Here is a 13,495-nt window from a genome sequence, read left to right on the forward strand (position 1 = left end):
GGGTAAAATAAAAATATAAAGGCGGCCGGCAAAGGCAAAATGCAAAATGCAAAAGGCAAAAAGTTGTTGACGAGGCCAACAACACGCGGTGTTCCCAAGCGGTCCCCCATCTAAGTACTAACCGCGCCCGACGCTGCTTAATTTCGGTGATCGGACGAGAACCGATGTGTTCAGCGTGGTATGGTCGTTGGCGAAAGTCGCATGTCTAAGCGTTGGGCTTATACTCTGATTTTTGCTCATTCCCAGAGACAGAGTCAGCCACTTGTTTCTATTCATACTTGCCACTAACCTTAGGGAAATAGTGGAATTGCTTTTGATAGTATTAAAAACATTGAGGAGGTTCTGAACGTATCTCTTGGAAAACCAGCGCGAGAAAAAATTTTGGAACAAGCGATAGAAAATTGGATGGAGTTTTGATTTGAGTTGGCTGGCCGAAATGGTATTGAGATTGGGTAAAATAAAAATATAAAGGCGGCCGGCAAAGGCAAAATGCAAAATGCAAAAGGCAAAAAGTTGTTGACGAGGCCAACAACACGCGGTGTTCCCAAGCGGTCCCCCATCTAAGTACTAACCGCGCCCGACGCTGCTTAATTTCGGTGATCGGACGAGAACCGATGTGTTCAGCGTGGTATGGTCGTTGGCGAAAGTCGCATGTCTAAGCGTTGGGCTTATACTCTGATTTTTGCTCATTCCCAGAGACAGAGTCAGCCACTTGTTTCTATTCATACTTGCCACTAACCTTAGGGAAATAGTGGAATTGCTTTTGATAGTATTAAAAACATTGAGGAGGTTCTGAACGTATCTCTTGGAAAACCAGCGCGAGAAAAAATTTTGGAACAAGGGATAGAAAATTGGATGGAGTTTTGATTTGAGTTGGCTGGCCGAAATGGTATTGAGATTGGGTAAAATAAAAATATAAAGGCGGCCGGCAAAGGCAAAATGCAAAATGCAAAAGGCAAAAAGTTGTTGACGAGGCCAACAACACGCGGTGTTCCCAAGCGGTCCCCCATCTAAGTACTAACCGCGCCCGACGCTGCTTAATTTCGGTGATCGGACGAGAACCGATGTGTACAGCGTGGTATGGTCGTTGGCGAAAGTCGCATGTCTAAGCGTTGGGCTTATACTCTGATTTTTGCTCATTCCCAGAGACAGAGTCAGCTACGTGTTTCTATTCATACTTGCCACTAACCTTAGGGAAATAGTGGAATTGCTTTTGATAGTATTAAAAACATTGAGGAGGTTCTGAACGTATCTCTTGGAAAACCAGCGCGAGAAAAAATTTTGGAACAAGCGATAGAAAATTGGATGGAGTTTTGATTTGAGTTGGCTGGCCGAAATAGTATTGAGATTGGGTAAAATAAAAATATAAAGGCGGCCGGCAAAGGCAAAATGCAAAATGCAAAAGGCAAAAAGTTGTTGACGAGGCCAACAACACGCGGTGTTCCCAAGCGGTCCCCCATCTAAGTACTAACCGCGCCCGACGCTGCTTAATTTCGGTGATCGGACGAGAACCGATGTGTTCAGCGTGGTATGGTCGTTGGCGAAAGTCGCATGTCTAAGCGTTGGGCTCATACTCTGATTTTTGCTCATTCCCAGAGACAGAGTCAGCCACTTGTTTCTATTCATACTTGCCACTAACCTTAGGGAAATAGTGGAATTGCTTTTGATAGTATTAAAAACATTGAGGAGGTTCTGAACGTATCTCTTGGAAAATCAGCGCGAGAAAAAATTTTGGAACAAGCGATAGAAAATTGGATGGAGTTTTGATTTGAGTTGGCTGGCCGAAATAGTATTGAGATTGGGTAAAATAAAAATATAAAGGCGGCCGGCAAAGGCAAAATGCAAAATGCAAAAGGCAAAAAGTTGTTGACGAGGCCAACAACACGCGGTGTTCCCAAGCGGTCCCCCATCTAAGTACTAACCGCGCCCGACGCTGCTTAATTTCGGTGATCGGACGAGAACCGATGTGTTCAGCGTGGTATGGTCGTTGGCGAAAGTCGCATGTCTAAGCGTTGGGCTCATACTCTGATTTTTGCTCATTCCCAGAGACAGAGTCAGCCACTTGTTTCTATTCATACTTGCCACTAACCTTAGGGAAATAGTGGAATTGCTTTTGATAGTATTAAAAACATTGAGGAGGTTCTGAACGTATCTCTTGGAAAATCAGCGCGAGAAAAATTTTGGAACAAGCGATAGAAAATTGGATGGAGTTTTGATTTGAGTTGGCTGGCCGAAATGGTATTGAGATTGGGTAAAATAAAAATATAAAGGCGGCCGGCAAAGGCAAAATGCAAAATGCAAAAGGCAAAAAGTTGTTGACGAGGCCAACAACACGCGGTGTTCCCAAGCGGTCCCCCATCTAAGTACTAACCGCGCCCGACGCTGCTTAATTTCGGTGATCGGACGAGAACCGATGTGTTCAGCGTGGTATGGTCGTTGGCGAAAGTCGCATGTCTAAGCGTTGGGCTCATACTCTGATTTTTGCTCATTCCCAGAGACAGAGTCAGCCACTTGTTTCTATTCATACTTGCCACTAACCTTAGGGAAATAGTGGAATTGCTTTTGATAGTATTAAAAACATTGAGGAGGTTCTGAACGTATCTCTTGGAAAATCAGCGCGAGAAAAATTTTGGAACAAGCGATAGAAAATTGGATGGAGTTTTGATTTGAGTTGGCTGGCCGAAATGGTATTGAGATTGGGTAAAATAAAAATATAAAGGCGGCCGGCAAAGGCAAAATGCAAAATGCAAAAGGCAAAAAGTTGTTGACGAGGCCAACAACACGCGGTGTTCCCAAGCGGTCCCCCATCTAAGTACTAACCGCGCCCGACGCTGCTTAATTTCGGTGATCGGACGAGAACCGATGTGTTCAGCGTGGTATGGTCGTTGGCGAAAGTCGCATGTCTAAGCGTTGGGCTTATACTCTGATTTTTGCTCATTCCCAGAGACAGAGTCAGCCACTTGTTTCTATTCATACTTGCCACTAACCTTAGGGAAATAGTGGAATTGCTTTTGATAGTATTAAAAACATTGAGGAGGTTCTGAACGTATCTCTTGGAAAACCAGCGCGAGAAAAAATTTTGGAACAAGGGATAGAAAATTGGATGGAGTTTTGATTTGAGTTGGCTGGCCGAAATGGTATTGAGATTGGGTAAAATAAAAATATAAAGGCGGCCGGCAAAGGCAAAATGCAAAATGCAAAAGGCAAAAAGTTGTTGACGAGGCCAACAACACGCGGTGTTCCCAAGCGGTCCCCCATCTAAGTACTAACCGCGCCCGACGCTGCTTAATTTCGGTGATCGGACGAGAACCGATGTGTTCAGCGTGGTATGGTCGTTGGCGAAAGTCGCATGTCTAAGCGTTGGGCTTATACTCTGATTTTTGCTCATTCCCAGAGACAGAGTCAGCCACGTGTTTCTATTCATACTTGCCACTAACCTTAGGGAAATAGTGGAATTGCTTTTGATAGTATTAAAAACATTGAGGAGGTTCTGAACGTATCTCTTGGAAAACCAGCGCGAGAAAAATTTTGGAACAAGCGATAGAAAATTGGATGGAGTTTTGATTTGAGTTGGCTGGCCGAAATAGTATTGAGATTGGGTAAAATAAAAATATAAAGGCGGCCGGCAAAGGCAAAATGCAAAATGCAAAAGGCAAAAAGTTGTTGACGAGGCCAACAACACGCGGTGTTCCCAAGCGGTCCCCCATCTAAGTACTAACCGCGCCCGACGCTGCTTAATTTCGGTGATCGGACGAGAACCGATGTGTTCAGCGTGGTATGGTCGTTGGCGAAAGTCGCATGTCTAAGCGTTGGGCTCATACTCTGATTTTTGCTCATTCCCAGAGACAGAGTCAGCCACTTGTTTCTATTCATACTTGCCACTAACCTTAGGGAAATAGTGGAATTGCTTTTGATAGTATTAAAAACATTGAGGAGGTTCTGAACGTATCTCTTGGAAAATCAGCGCGAGAAAAATTTTGGAACAAGCGATAGAAAATTGGATGGAGTTTTGATTTGAGTTGGCTGGCCGAAATGGTATTGAGATTGGGTAAAATAAAAATATAAAGGCGGCCGGCAAAGGCAAAATGCAAAATGCAAAAGGCAAAAAGTTGTTGACGAGGCCAACAACACGCGGTGTTCCCAAGCGGTCCCCCATCTAAGTACTAACCGCGCCCGACGCTGCTTAATTTCGGTGATCGGACGAGAACCGATGTGTTCAGCGTGGTATGGTCGTTGGCGAAAGTCGCATGTCTAAGCGTTGGGCTTATACTCTGATTTTTGCTCATTCCCAGAGACAGAGTCAGCCACTTGTTTCTATTCATACTTGCCACTAACCTTAGGGAAATAGTGGAATTGCTTTTGATAGTATTAAAAACATTGAGGAGGTTCTGAACGTATCTCTTGGAAAACCAGCGCGAGAAAAATTTTGGAACAAGCGATAGAAAATTGGATGGAGTTTTGATTTGAGTTGGCTGGCCGAAATGGTATTGAGATTGGGTAAAATAAAAATATAAAGGCGGCCGGCAAAGGCAAAATGCAAAATGCAAAAGGCAAAAAGTTGTTGACGAGGCCAACAACACGCGGTGTTCCCAAGCGGTCCCCCATCTAAGTACTAACCGCGCCCGACGCTGCTTAATTTCGGTGATCGGACGAGAACCGATGTGTTCAGCGTGGTATGGTCGTTGGCGAAAGTCGCATGTCTAAGCGTTGGGCTTATACTCTGATTTTTGCTCATTCCCAGAGACAGAGTCAGCCACTTGTTTCTATTCATACTTGCCACTAACCTTAGGGAAATAGTGGAATTGCTTTTGATAGTATTAAAAACATTGAGGAGGTTCTGAACGTATCTCTTGGAAAATCAGCGCGAGAAAAAATTTTGGAACAAGCGATAGAAAATTGGATGGAGTTTTGATTTGAGTTGGCTGGCCGAAATGGTATTGAGATTGGGTAAAATAAAAATATAAAGGCGGCCGGCAAAGGCAAAATGCAAAATGCAAAAGGCAAAAAGTTGTTGACGAGGCCAACAACACGCGGTGTTCCCAAGCGGTCCCCCATCTAAGTACTAACCGCGCCCGACGCTGCTTAATTTCGGTGATCGGACGAGAACCGATGTGTTCAGCGTGGTATGGTCGTTGGCGAAAGTCGCATGTCTAAGCGTTGGGCTTATACTCTGATTTTTGCTCATTCCCAGAGACAGAGTCAGCCACTTGTTTCTATTCATACTTGCCACTAACCTTAGGGAAATAGTGGAATTGCTTTTGATAGTATTAAAAACATTGAGGAGGTTCTGAACGTATCTCTTGGAAAACCAGCGCGAGAAAAAATTTTGGAACAAGCGATAGAAAATTGGATGGAGTTTTGATTTGAGTTGGCTGGCCGAAATGGTATTGAGATTGGGTAAAATAAAAATATAAAGGCGGCCGGCAAAGGCAAAGCAAAATGCAAAAGGCAAAAAGTTGTTGACGAGGCCAACAACACGCGGTGTTCCCAAGCGGTCCCCCATCTAAGTACTAACCGCGCCCGACGCTGCTTAATTTCGGTGATCGGACGAGAACCGATGTGTTCAGCGTGGTATGGTCGTTGGCGAAAGTCGCATGTCTAAGCGTTGGGCTTATACTCTGATTTTTGCTCATTCCCAGAGACAGAGTCAGCCACTTGTTTCTATTCATACTTGCCACTAACCTTAGGGAAATAGTGGAATTGCTTTTGATAGTATTAAAAACATTGAGGAGGTTCTGAACGTATCTCTTGGAAAATCAGCGCGAGAAAAATTTTGGAACAAGCGATAGAAAATTGGATGGAGTTTTGATTTGAGTTGGCTGGCCGAAATGGTATTGAGATTGGGTAAAATAAAAATATAAAGGCGGCCGGCAAAGGCAAAATGCAAAATGCAAAAGGCAAAAAGTTGTTGACGAGGCCAACAACACGCGGTGTTCCCAAGCGGTCCCCCATCTAAGTACTAACCGCGCCCGACGCTGCTTAATTTCGGTGATCGGACGAGAACCGATGTGTTCAGCGTGGTATGGTCGTTGGCGAAAGTCGCATGTCTAAGCGTTGGGCTTATACTCTGATTTTTGCTCATTCCCAGAGACAGAGTCAGCCACTTGTTTCTATTCATACTTGCCACTAACCTTAGGGAAATAGTGGAATTGCTTTTGATAGTATTAAAAACATTGAGGAGGTTCTGAACGTATCTCTTGGAAAATCAGCGCGAGAAAAAATTTTGGAACAAGCGATAGAAAATTGGATGGAGTTTTGATTTGAGTTGGCTGGCCGAAATGGTATTGAGATTGGGTAAAATAAAAATATAAAGGCGGCCGGCAAAGGCAAAATGCAAAATGCAAAAGGCAAAAAGTTGTTGACGAGGCCAACAACACGCGGTGTTCCCAAGCGGTCCCCCATCTAAGTACTAACCGCGCCCGACGCTGCTTAATTTCGGTGATCGGACGAGAACCGATGTGTTCAGCGTGGTATGGTCGTTGGCGAAAGTCGCATGTCTAAGCGTTGGGCTTATACTCTGATTTTTGCTCATTCCCAGAGACAGAGTCAGCCACTTGTTTCTATTCATACTTGCCACTAACCTTAGGGAAATAGTGGAATTGCTTTTGATAGTATTAAAAACATTGAGGAGGTTCTGAACGTATCTCTTGGAAAATCAGCGCGAGAAAAAATTTTGGAACAAGCGATAGAAAATTGGATGGAGTTTTGATTTGAGTTGGCTGGCCGAAATGGTATTGAGATTGGGTAAAATAAAAATATAAAGGCGGCCGGCAAAGGCAAAATGCAAAATGCAAAAGGCAAAAAGTTGTTGACGAGGCCAACAACACGCGGTGTTCCCAAGCGGTCCCCCATCTAAGTACTAACCGCGCCCGACGCTGCTTAATTTCGGTGATCGGACGAGAACCGATGTGTTCAGCGTGGTATGGTCGTTGGCGAAAGTCGCATGTCTAAGCGTTGGGCTTATACTCTGATTTTTGCTCATTCCCAGAGACAGAGTCAGCCACTTGTTTCTATTCATACTTGCCACTAACCTTAGGGAAATAGTGGAATTGCTTTTGATAGTATTAAAAACATTGAGGAGGTTCTGAACGTATCTCTTGGAAAACCAGCGCGAGAAAAAATTTTGGAACAAGCGATAGAAAATTGGATGGAGTTTTGATTTGAGTTGGCTGGCCGAAATGGTATTGAGATTGGGTAAAATAAAAATATAAAGGCGGCCGGCAAAGGCAAAATGCAAAATGCAAAAGGCAAAAAGTTGTTGACGAGGCCAACAACACGCGGTGTTCCCAAGCGGTCCCTCATCTAAGTACTAACCGCGCCCGACGCTGCTTAATTTCGGTGATCGGACGAGAACCGATGTGTTCAGCGTGGTATGGTCGTTGGCGAAAGTCGCATGTCTAAGCGTTGGGCTTATACTCTGATTTTTGCTCATTCCCAGAGACAGAGTCAGCCACTTGTTTCTATTCATACTTGCCACTAACCTTAGGGAAATAGTGGAATTGCTTTTGATAGTATTAAAAACATTGAGGAGGTTCTGAACGTATCTCTTGGAAAACCAGCGCGAGAAAAAATTTTGGAACAAGCGATAGAAAATTGGATGGAGTTTTGATTTGAGTTGGCTGGCCGAAATGGTATTGAGATTGGGTAAAATAAAAATATAAAGGCGGCCGGCAAAGGCAAAATGCAAAATGCAAAAGGCAAAAAGTTGTTGACGAGGCCAACAACACGCGGTGTTCCCAAGCGGTCCCCCATCTAAGTACTAACCGCGCCCGACGCTGCTTAATTTCGGTGATCGGACGAGAACCGATGTGTTCAGCGTGGTATGGTCGTTGGCGAAAGTCGCATGTCTAAGCGTTGGGCTTATACTCTGATTTTTGCTCATTCCCAGAGACAGAGTCAGCCACTTGTTTCTATTCATACTTGCCACTAACCTTAGGGAAATAGTGGAATTGCTTTTGATAGTATTAAAAACATTGAGGAGGTTCTAAACGTATCTCTTGGAAAACCAGCGCGAGAAAAAATTTTGGAACAAGCGATAGAAAATTGGATGGAGTTTTGATTTGAGTTGGCTGGCCGAAATGGTATTGAGATTGGGTAAAATAAAAATATAAAGGCGGCCGGCAAAGGCAAAATGCAAAATGCAAAAGGCAAAAAGTTGTTGACGAGGCCAACAACACGCGGTGTTCCCAAGCGGTCCCCCATCTAAGTACTAACCGCGCCCGACGCTGCTTAATTTCGGTGATCGGACGAGAACCGATGTGTTCAGCGTGGTATGGTCGTTGGCGAAAGTCGCATGTCTAAGCGTTGGGCTTATACTCTGATTTTTGCTCCTTCCCAGAGACAGAGTCAGCCACGTGTTTCTATTCATACTTGCCACTAACCTTAGGGAAATAGTGGAATTGCTTTTGATAGTATTAAAAACATTGAGGAGGTTCTGAACGTATCTCTTGGAAAACCAGCGCGAGAAAAAATTTTGGAACAAGCGATAGAAAATTGGATGGAGTTTTGATTTGAGTTGGCTGGCCGAAATGGTATTGAGATTGGGTAAAATAAAAATATAAAGGCGGCCGGCAAAGGCAAAATGCAAAATGCAAAAGGCAAAAAGTTGTTGACGAGGCCAACAACACGCGGTGTTCCCAAGCGGTCCCCCATCTAAGTACTAACCGCGCCCGACGCTGCTTAATTTCGGTGATCGGACGAGAACCGATGTGTTCAGCGTGGTATGGTCGTTGGCGAAAGTCGCATGTCTAAGCGTTGGGCTTATACTCTGATTTTTGCTCATTCCCAGAGACAGAGTCAGCCACTTGTTTCTATTCATACTTGCCACTAACCTTAGGGAAATAGTGGAATTGCTTTTGATAGTATTAAAAACATTGAGGAGGTTCTGAACGTATCTCTTGGAAAACCAGCGCGAGAAAAAATTTTGGAACAAGCGATAGAAAATTGGATGGAGTTTTGATTTGAGTTGGCTGGCCGAAATGGTATTGAGATTGGGTAAAATAAAAATATAAAGGCGGCCGGCAAAGGCAAAATGCAAAATGCAAAAGGCAAAAAGTTGTTGACGAGGCCAACAACACGCGGTGTTCCCAAGCGGTCCCTCATCTAAGTACTAACCGCGCCCGACGCTGCTTAATTTCGGTGATCGGACGAGAACCGATGTGTTCAGCGTGGTATGGTCGTTGGCGAAAGTCGCATGTCTAAGCGTTGGGCTTATACTCTGATTTTTGCTCCTTCCCAGAGACAGAGTCAGCCACGTGTTTCTATTCATACTTGCCACTAACCTTAGGGAAATAGTGGAATTGCTTTTGATAGTATTAAAAGCATTGAGGAGGTTCTGAACGTATCTCTTGGAAAACCAGCGCGAGAAAAAATTTTGGAACAAGCGATAGAAAATTGGATGGAGTTTTGATTTGAGTTGGCTGGCCGAAATGGTATTGAGATTGGGTAAAATAAAAATATAAAGGCGGCCGGCAAAGGCAAAATGCAAAATGCAAAAGGCAAAAAGTTGTTGACGAGGCCAACAACACGCGGTGTTCCCAAGCGGTCCCCCATCTAAGTACTAACCGCGCCCGACGCTGCTTAATTTCGGTGATCGGACGAGAACCGATGTGTTCAGCGTGGTATGGTCGTTGGCGAAAGTCGCATGTCTAAGCGTTGGGCTTATACTCTGATTTTTGCTCCTTCCCAGAGACAGAGTCAGCCACGTGTTTCTATTCATACTTGCCACTAACCTTAGGGAAATAGTGGAATTGCTTTTGATAGTATTAAAAACATTGAGGAGGTTCTGAACGTATCTCTTGGAAAACCAGCGCGAGAAAAAATTTTGGAACAAGCGATAGAAAATTGGATGGAGTTTTGATTTGAGTTGGCTGGCCGAAATGGTATTGAGATTGGGTAAAATAAAAATATAAAGGCGGCCGGCAAAGGCAAAATGCAAAATGCAAAAGGCAAAAAGTTGTTGACGAGGCCAACAACACGCGGTGTTCCCAAGCGGTCCCCCATCTAAGTACTAACCGCGCCCGACGCTGCTTAATTTCGGTGATCGGACGAGAACCGATGTGTTCAGCGTGGTATGGTCGTTGGCGAAAGTCGCATGTCTAAGCGTTGGGCTTATACTCTGATTTTTGCTCCTTCCCAGAGACAGAGTCAGCCACGTGTTTCTATTCATACTTGCCACTAACCTTAGGGAAATAGTGGAATTGCTTTTGATAGTATTAAAAACATTGAGGAGGTTCTGAACGTATCTCTTGGAAAACCAGCGCGAGAAAAAATTTTGGAACAAGCGATAGAAAATTGGATGGAGTTTTGATTTGAGTTGGCTGGCCGAAATGGTATTGAGATTGGGTAAAATAAAAATATAAAGGCGGCCGGCAAAGGCAAAATGCAAAATGCAAAAGGCAAAAAGTTGTTGACGAGGCCAACAACACGCGGTGTTCCCAAGCGGTCCCCCATCTAAGTACTAACCGCGCCCGACGCTGCTTAATTTCGGTGATCGGACGAGAACCGATGTGTTCAGCGTGGTATGGTCGTTGGCGAAAGTCGCATGTCTAAGCGTTGGGCTTATACTCTGATTTTTGCTCATTCCCAGAGACAGAGTCAGCCACTTGTTTCTATTCATACTTGCCACTAACCTTAGGGAAATAGTGGAATTGCTTTTGATAGTATTAAAAACATTGAGGAGGTTCTAAACGTATCTCTTGGAAAACCAGCGCGAAAAAAATTTTGGAACAAGCGATAGAAAATTGGATGGAGTTTTGATTTGAGTTGGCTGGCCGAAATGGTATTGAGATTGGGTAAAATAAAAATATAAAGGCGGCCGGCAAAGGCAAAATGCAAAATGCAAAAGGCAAAAAGTTGTTGACGAGGCCAACAACACGCGGTGTTCCCAAGCGGTCCCCCATCTAAGTACTAACCGCGCCCGACGCTGCTTAATTTCGGTGATCGGACGAGAACCGATGTGTTCAGCGTGGTATGGTCGTTGGCGAAGGCATGTCTAAGCATTGGGCTTATACTCTGATTTTTGCTCATTCCCAGAGACAGAGTCAGCCACGTGTTTCTATTCATACTTGCCACTAACCTTAGGGAAATAGTGGAATTGCTTTTGATAGTATTAAAAACATTGAGGAGGTTCTGAACGTATCTCTTGGAAAACCAGCGCGAGAAAAAATTTTGGAACAAGCGATAGAAAATTGGATGGAGTTTTGATTTGAGTTGGCTGGCCGAAATGGTATTGAGATTGGGTAAAATAAAAATATAAAGGCGGCCGGCAAAGGCAAAATGCAAAATGCAAAAGGCAAAAAGTTGTTGACGAGGCCAACAACACGCGGTGTTCCCAAGCGGTCCCCCATCTAAGTACTAACCGCGCCCGACGCTGCTTAATTTCGGTGATCGGACGAGAACCGATGTGTTCAGCGTGGTATGGTCGTTGGCGAAGGCATGTCTAAGCATTGGGCTTATACTCTGATTTTTGCTCATTCCCAGAGACAGAGTCAGCCACGTGTTTCTATTCATACTTGCCACTAACCTTAGGGAAATAGTGGAATTGCTTTTGATAGTATTAAAAACATTGAGGAGGTTCTGAACGTATCTCTTGGAAAACCAGCGCGAGAAAAAATTTTGGAACAAGCGATAGAAAATTGGATGGAGTTTTGATTTGAGTTGGCTGGCCGAAATGGTATTGAGATTGGGTAAAATAAAAATATAAAGGCGGCCGGCAAAGGCAAAATGCAAAATGCAAAAGGCAAAAAGTTGTTGACGAGGCCAACAACACGCGGTGTTCCCAAGCGGTCCCCCATCTAAGTACTAACCGCGCCCGACGCTGCTTAATTTCGGTGATCGGACGAGAACCGATGTGTTCAGCGTGGTATGGTCGTTGGCGAAAGTCGCATGTCTAAGCGTTGGGCTTATACTCTGATTTTTGCTCCTTCCCAGAGACAGAGTCAGCCACGTGTTTCTATTCATACTTGCCACTAACCTTAGGGAAATAAAGGAATTGCTTTTGATAGTATTAAAAACATTGAGGAGGTTGTGAACGTATCTCTTGGAAAACCAGCGCGAGAAAAAATTTTGGAACAAGCGATAGAAAATTGGATGGAGTTTTGATTTGAGTTGGCTGGCCGAAATGGTATTGAGATTGGGTAAAATAAAAATATAAAGGCGGCCGGCAAAGGCAAAATGCAAAATGCAAAAGGCAAAAAGTTGTTGACGAGGCCAACAACACGCGGTGTTCCCAAGCGGCCCCTCATCTAAGTACTAACCGCGCCCGACGCTGCTTAATTTCGGTGATCGGACGAGAACCGATGTGTTCAGCGTGGTATGGTCGTTGGCGAAAGTCGCATGTCTAAGCGTTGGGCTTATACTCTGATTTTTGCTCATTCCCAGAGACAGAGTCAGCCACTTGTTTCTATTCATACTTGCCACTAACCTTAGGGAAATAGTGGAATTGCTTTTGATAGTATTAAAAACATTGAGGAGGTTCTGAACGTATCTCTTGGAAAATCAGCGCGAGAAAAAATTTTGGAACAAGCGATAGAAAATTGGATGGAGTTTTGATTTGAGTTGGCTGGCCGAAATGGTATTGAGATTGGGTAGAATAAAAATATAAAGGCGGCCGGCAAAGGCAAAATGCAAAATGCAAAAGGCAAAAAGTTGTTGACGAGGCCAACAACACGCGGTGTTCCCAAGCGGTCCCTCATCTAAGTACTAACCGCGCCCGACGCTGCTTAATTTCGGTGATCGGACGAGAACCGATGTGTTCAGCGTGGTATGGTCGTTGGCGAAAGTCGCATGTCTAAGCGTTGGGCTTATACTCTGATTTTTGCTCCTTCCCAGAGACAGAGTCAGCCACGTGTTTCTATTCATACTTGCCACTAACCTTAGGGAAATAGTGGAATTGCTTTTGATAGTATTAAAAACATTGAGGAGGTTGTGAACGTATCTCTTGGAAAACCAGCGCGAGAAAAATTTTGGAACAAGCGATAGAAAATTGGATGGAGTTTTGATTTGAGTTGGCTGGCCGAAATGGTATTGAGATTGGGTAAAATAAATATATAAAGGCGGCCGGCAAAGGCAAAATGCAAAAGGCAAAAAGTTGTTGACGAGGCCAACAACACGCGGTGTTCCCAAGCGGTCCCCCATCTAAGTACTAACCGCGCCCGACGCTGCTTAATTTCGGTGATCGGACGAGAACCGATGTGTTCAGCGTGGTATGGTCGTTGGCGAAAGTCGCATGTCTAAGCGTTGGGCTTATACTCTGATTTTTGCTCATTCCCAGAGACAGAGTCAGCCACTTGTTTCTATTCATACTTGCCACTAACCTTAGGGAAATAGTGGAATTGCTTTTGATAGTATTAAAAACATTGAGGAGGTTCTGAACGTATCTCTTGGAAAATCAGCGCGAGAAAAATTTTGGAACAAGCGATAGAAAATTGGATGGAGTTTTGATTTGAGTTGGCTGGCCGAAATGGTATTGAGATTGGGTAGAATAAAAATATAA

General features: G+C 44.2%; 30 non-coding genes across 30 annotated transcripts; all 30 read right to left on the bottom strand.

Annotated features, from left to right (window-relative positions):
• Positions 1–73: 73 nt before the first annotated feature.
• On the bottom strand, positions 74–192 carry LOC123037046. Its single transcript, XR_006417340.1, has one exon. It is a non-coding gene; the product is annotated as a 5S ribosomal RNA (ribosomal RNA).
• A 331-nt stretch (positions 193–523) lies between these two features.
• Positions 524–642, bottom strand: LOC123037047. Its single transcript, XR_006417341.1, has one exon. It is a non-coding gene; the product is annotated as a 5S ribosomal RNA (ribosomal RNA).
• Positions 643–973: 331 nt separating this feature from the next.
• LOC123036970 lies at positions 974–1,092 on the bottom strand. The gene has a single exon (XR_006417257.1). It is a non-coding gene; the product is annotated as a 5S ribosomal RNA (ribosomal RNA).
• A 331-nt stretch (positions 1,093–1,423) lies between these two features.
• Positions 1,424–1,542, bottom strand: LOC123037048. The gene has a single exon (XR_006417342.1). It is a non-coding gene; the product is annotated as a 5S ribosomal RNA (ribosomal RNA).
• A 331-nt stretch (positions 1,543–1,873) lies between these two features.
• On the bottom strand, positions 1,874–1,992 carry LOC123037049. The gene has a single exon (XR_006417343.1). It is a non-coding gene; the product is annotated as a 5S ribosomal RNA (ribosomal RNA).
• A 330-nt stretch (positions 1,993–2,322) lies between these two features.
• On the bottom strand, positions 2,323–2,441 carry LOC123037050. Its single transcript, XR_006417344.1, has one exon. It is a non-coding gene; the product is annotated as a 5S ribosomal RNA (ribosomal RNA).
• A 330-nt stretch (positions 2,442–2,771) lies between these two features.
• On the bottom strand, positions 2,772–2,890 carry LOC123037051. Its single transcript, XR_006417345.1, has one exon. It is a non-coding gene; the product is annotated as a 5S ribosomal RNA (ribosomal RNA).
• Positions 2,891–3,221: 331 nt separating this feature from the next.
• On the bottom strand, positions 3,222–3,340 carry LOC123037052. Its single transcript, XR_006417346.1, has one exon. It is a non-coding gene; the product is annotated as a 5S ribosomal RNA (ribosomal RNA).
• A 330-nt stretch (positions 3,341–3,670) lies between these two features.
• LOC123037053 lies at positions 3,671–3,789 on the bottom strand. The gene has a single exon (XR_006417347.1). It is a non-coding gene; the product is annotated as a 5S ribosomal RNA (ribosomal RNA).
• Positions 3,790–4,119: 330 nt separating this feature from the next.
• On the bottom strand, positions 4,120–4,238 carry LOC123037054. The gene has a single exon (XR_006417348.1). It is a non-coding gene; the product is annotated as a 5S ribosomal RNA (ribosomal RNA).
• A 330-nt stretch (positions 4,239–4,568) lies between these two features.
• LOC123037055 lies at positions 4,569–4,687 on the bottom strand. Its single transcript, XR_006417349.1, has one exon. It is a non-coding gene; the product is annotated as a 5S ribosomal RNA (ribosomal RNA).
• Positions 4,688–5,018: 331 nt separating this feature from the next.
• Positions 5,019–5,137, bottom strand: LOC123037057. Its single transcript, XR_006417352.1, has one exon. It is a non-coding gene; the product is annotated as a 5S ribosomal RNA (ribosomal RNA).
• Positions 5,138–5,466: 329 nt separating this feature from the next.
• Positions 5,467–5,585, bottom strand: LOC123037058. Its single transcript, XR_006417353.1, has one exon. It is a non-coding gene; the product is annotated as a 5S ribosomal RNA (ribosomal RNA).
• A 330-nt stretch (positions 5,586–5,915) lies between these two features.
• On the bottom strand, positions 5,916–6,034 carry LOC123037059. Its single transcript, XR_006417354.1, has one exon. It is a non-coding gene; the product is annotated as a 5S ribosomal RNA (ribosomal RNA).
• A 331-nt stretch (positions 6,035–6,365) lies between these two features.
• LOC123037060 lies at positions 6,366–6,484 on the bottom strand. The gene has a single exon (XR_006417355.1). It is a non-coding gene; the product is annotated as a 5S ribosomal RNA (ribosomal RNA).
• Positions 6,485–6,815: 331 nt separating this feature from the next.
• On the bottom strand, positions 6,816–6,934 carry LOC123037061. Its single transcript, XR_006417356.1, has one exon. It is a non-coding gene; the product is annotated as a 5S ribosomal RNA (ribosomal RNA).
• A 331-nt stretch (positions 6,935–7,265) lies between these two features.
• Positions 7,266–7,384, bottom strand: LOC123036981. Its single transcript, XR_006417270.1, has one exon. It is a non-coding gene; the product is annotated as a 5S ribosomal RNA (ribosomal RNA).
• Positions 7,385–7,715: 331 nt separating this feature from the next.
• On the bottom strand, positions 7,716–7,834 carry LOC123037062. The gene has a single exon (XR_006417358.1). It is a non-coding gene; the product is annotated as a 5S ribosomal RNA (ribosomal RNA).
• A 331-nt stretch (positions 7,835–8,165) lies between these two features.
• On the bottom strand, positions 8,166–8,284 carry LOC123037063. Its single transcript, XR_006417359.1, has one exon. It is a non-coding gene; the product is annotated as a 5S ribosomal RNA (ribosomal RNA).
• Positions 8,285–8,615: 331 nt separating this feature from the next.
• On the bottom strand, positions 8,616–8,734 carry LOC123037064. Its single transcript, XR_006417360.1, has one exon. It is a non-coding gene; the product is annotated as a 5S ribosomal RNA (ribosomal RNA).
• A 331-nt stretch (positions 8,735–9,065) lies between these two features.
• LOC123036982 lies at positions 9,066–9,184 on the bottom strand. The gene has a single exon (XR_006417272.1). It is a non-coding gene; the product is annotated as a 5S ribosomal RNA (ribosomal RNA).
• A 331-nt stretch (positions 9,185–9,515) lies between these two features.
• Positions 9,516–9,634, bottom strand: LOC123037065. The gene has a single exon (XR_006417361.1). It is a non-coding gene; the product is annotated as a 5S ribosomal RNA (ribosomal RNA).
• A 331-nt stretch (positions 9,635–9,965) lies between these two features.
• LOC123037066 lies at positions 9,966–10,084 on the bottom strand. Its single transcript, XR_006417362.1, has one exon. It is a non-coding gene; the product is annotated as a 5S ribosomal RNA (ribosomal RNA).
• A 331-nt stretch (positions 10,085–10,415) lies between these two features.
• Positions 10,416–10,534, bottom strand: LOC123037068. Its single transcript, XR_006417365.1, has one exon. It is a non-coding gene; the product is annotated as a 5S ribosomal RNA (ribosomal RNA).
• Positions 10,535–10,864: 330 nt separating this feature from the next.
• On the bottom strand, positions 10,865–10,983 carry LOC123037069. Its single transcript, XR_006417366.1, has one exon. It is a non-coding gene; the product is annotated as a 5S ribosomal RNA (ribosomal RNA).
• Positions 10,984–11,311: 328 nt separating this feature from the next.
• LOC123037070 lies at positions 11,312–11,430 on the bottom strand. Its single transcript, XR_006417367.1, has one exon. It is a non-coding gene; the product is annotated as a 5S ribosomal RNA (ribosomal RNA).
• Positions 11,431–11,758: 328 nt separating this feature from the next.
• Positions 11,759–11,877, bottom strand: LOC123037071. Its single transcript, XR_006417368.1, has one exon. It is a non-coding gene; the product is annotated as a 5S ribosomal RNA (ribosomal RNA).
• Positions 11,878–12,208: 331 nt separating this feature from the next.
• LOC123036987 lies at positions 12,209–12,327 on the bottom strand. Its single transcript, XR_006417278.1, has one exon. It is a non-coding gene; the product is annotated as a 5S ribosomal RNA (ribosomal RNA).
• Positions 12,328–12,658: 331 nt separating this feature from the next.
• On the bottom strand, positions 12,659–12,777 carry LOC123036983. Its single transcript, XR_006417273.1, has one exon. It is a non-coding gene; the product is annotated as a 5S ribosomal RNA (ribosomal RNA).
• A 323-nt stretch (positions 12,778–13,100) lies between these two features.
• Positions 13,101–13,219, bottom strand: LOC123037072. Its single transcript, XR_006417370.1, has one exon. It is a non-coding gene; the product is annotated as a 5S ribosomal RNA (ribosomal RNA).
• Between the last annotated feature and the right edge of the window lie 276 nt (positions 13,220–13,495).

The sequence above is a fragment of the Drosophila rhopaloa genome, unplaced genomic scaffold (assembly GCF_018152115.1).
Source record: "Drosophila rhopaloa isolate 14029-0021.01 unplaced genomic scaffold, ASM1815211v1 contig_115, whole genome shotgun sequence".
Classification (NCBI taxonomy): domain Eukaryota; kingdom Metazoa; phylum Arthropoda; class Insecta; order Diptera; family Drosophilidae; genus Drosophila; species Drosophila rhopaloa.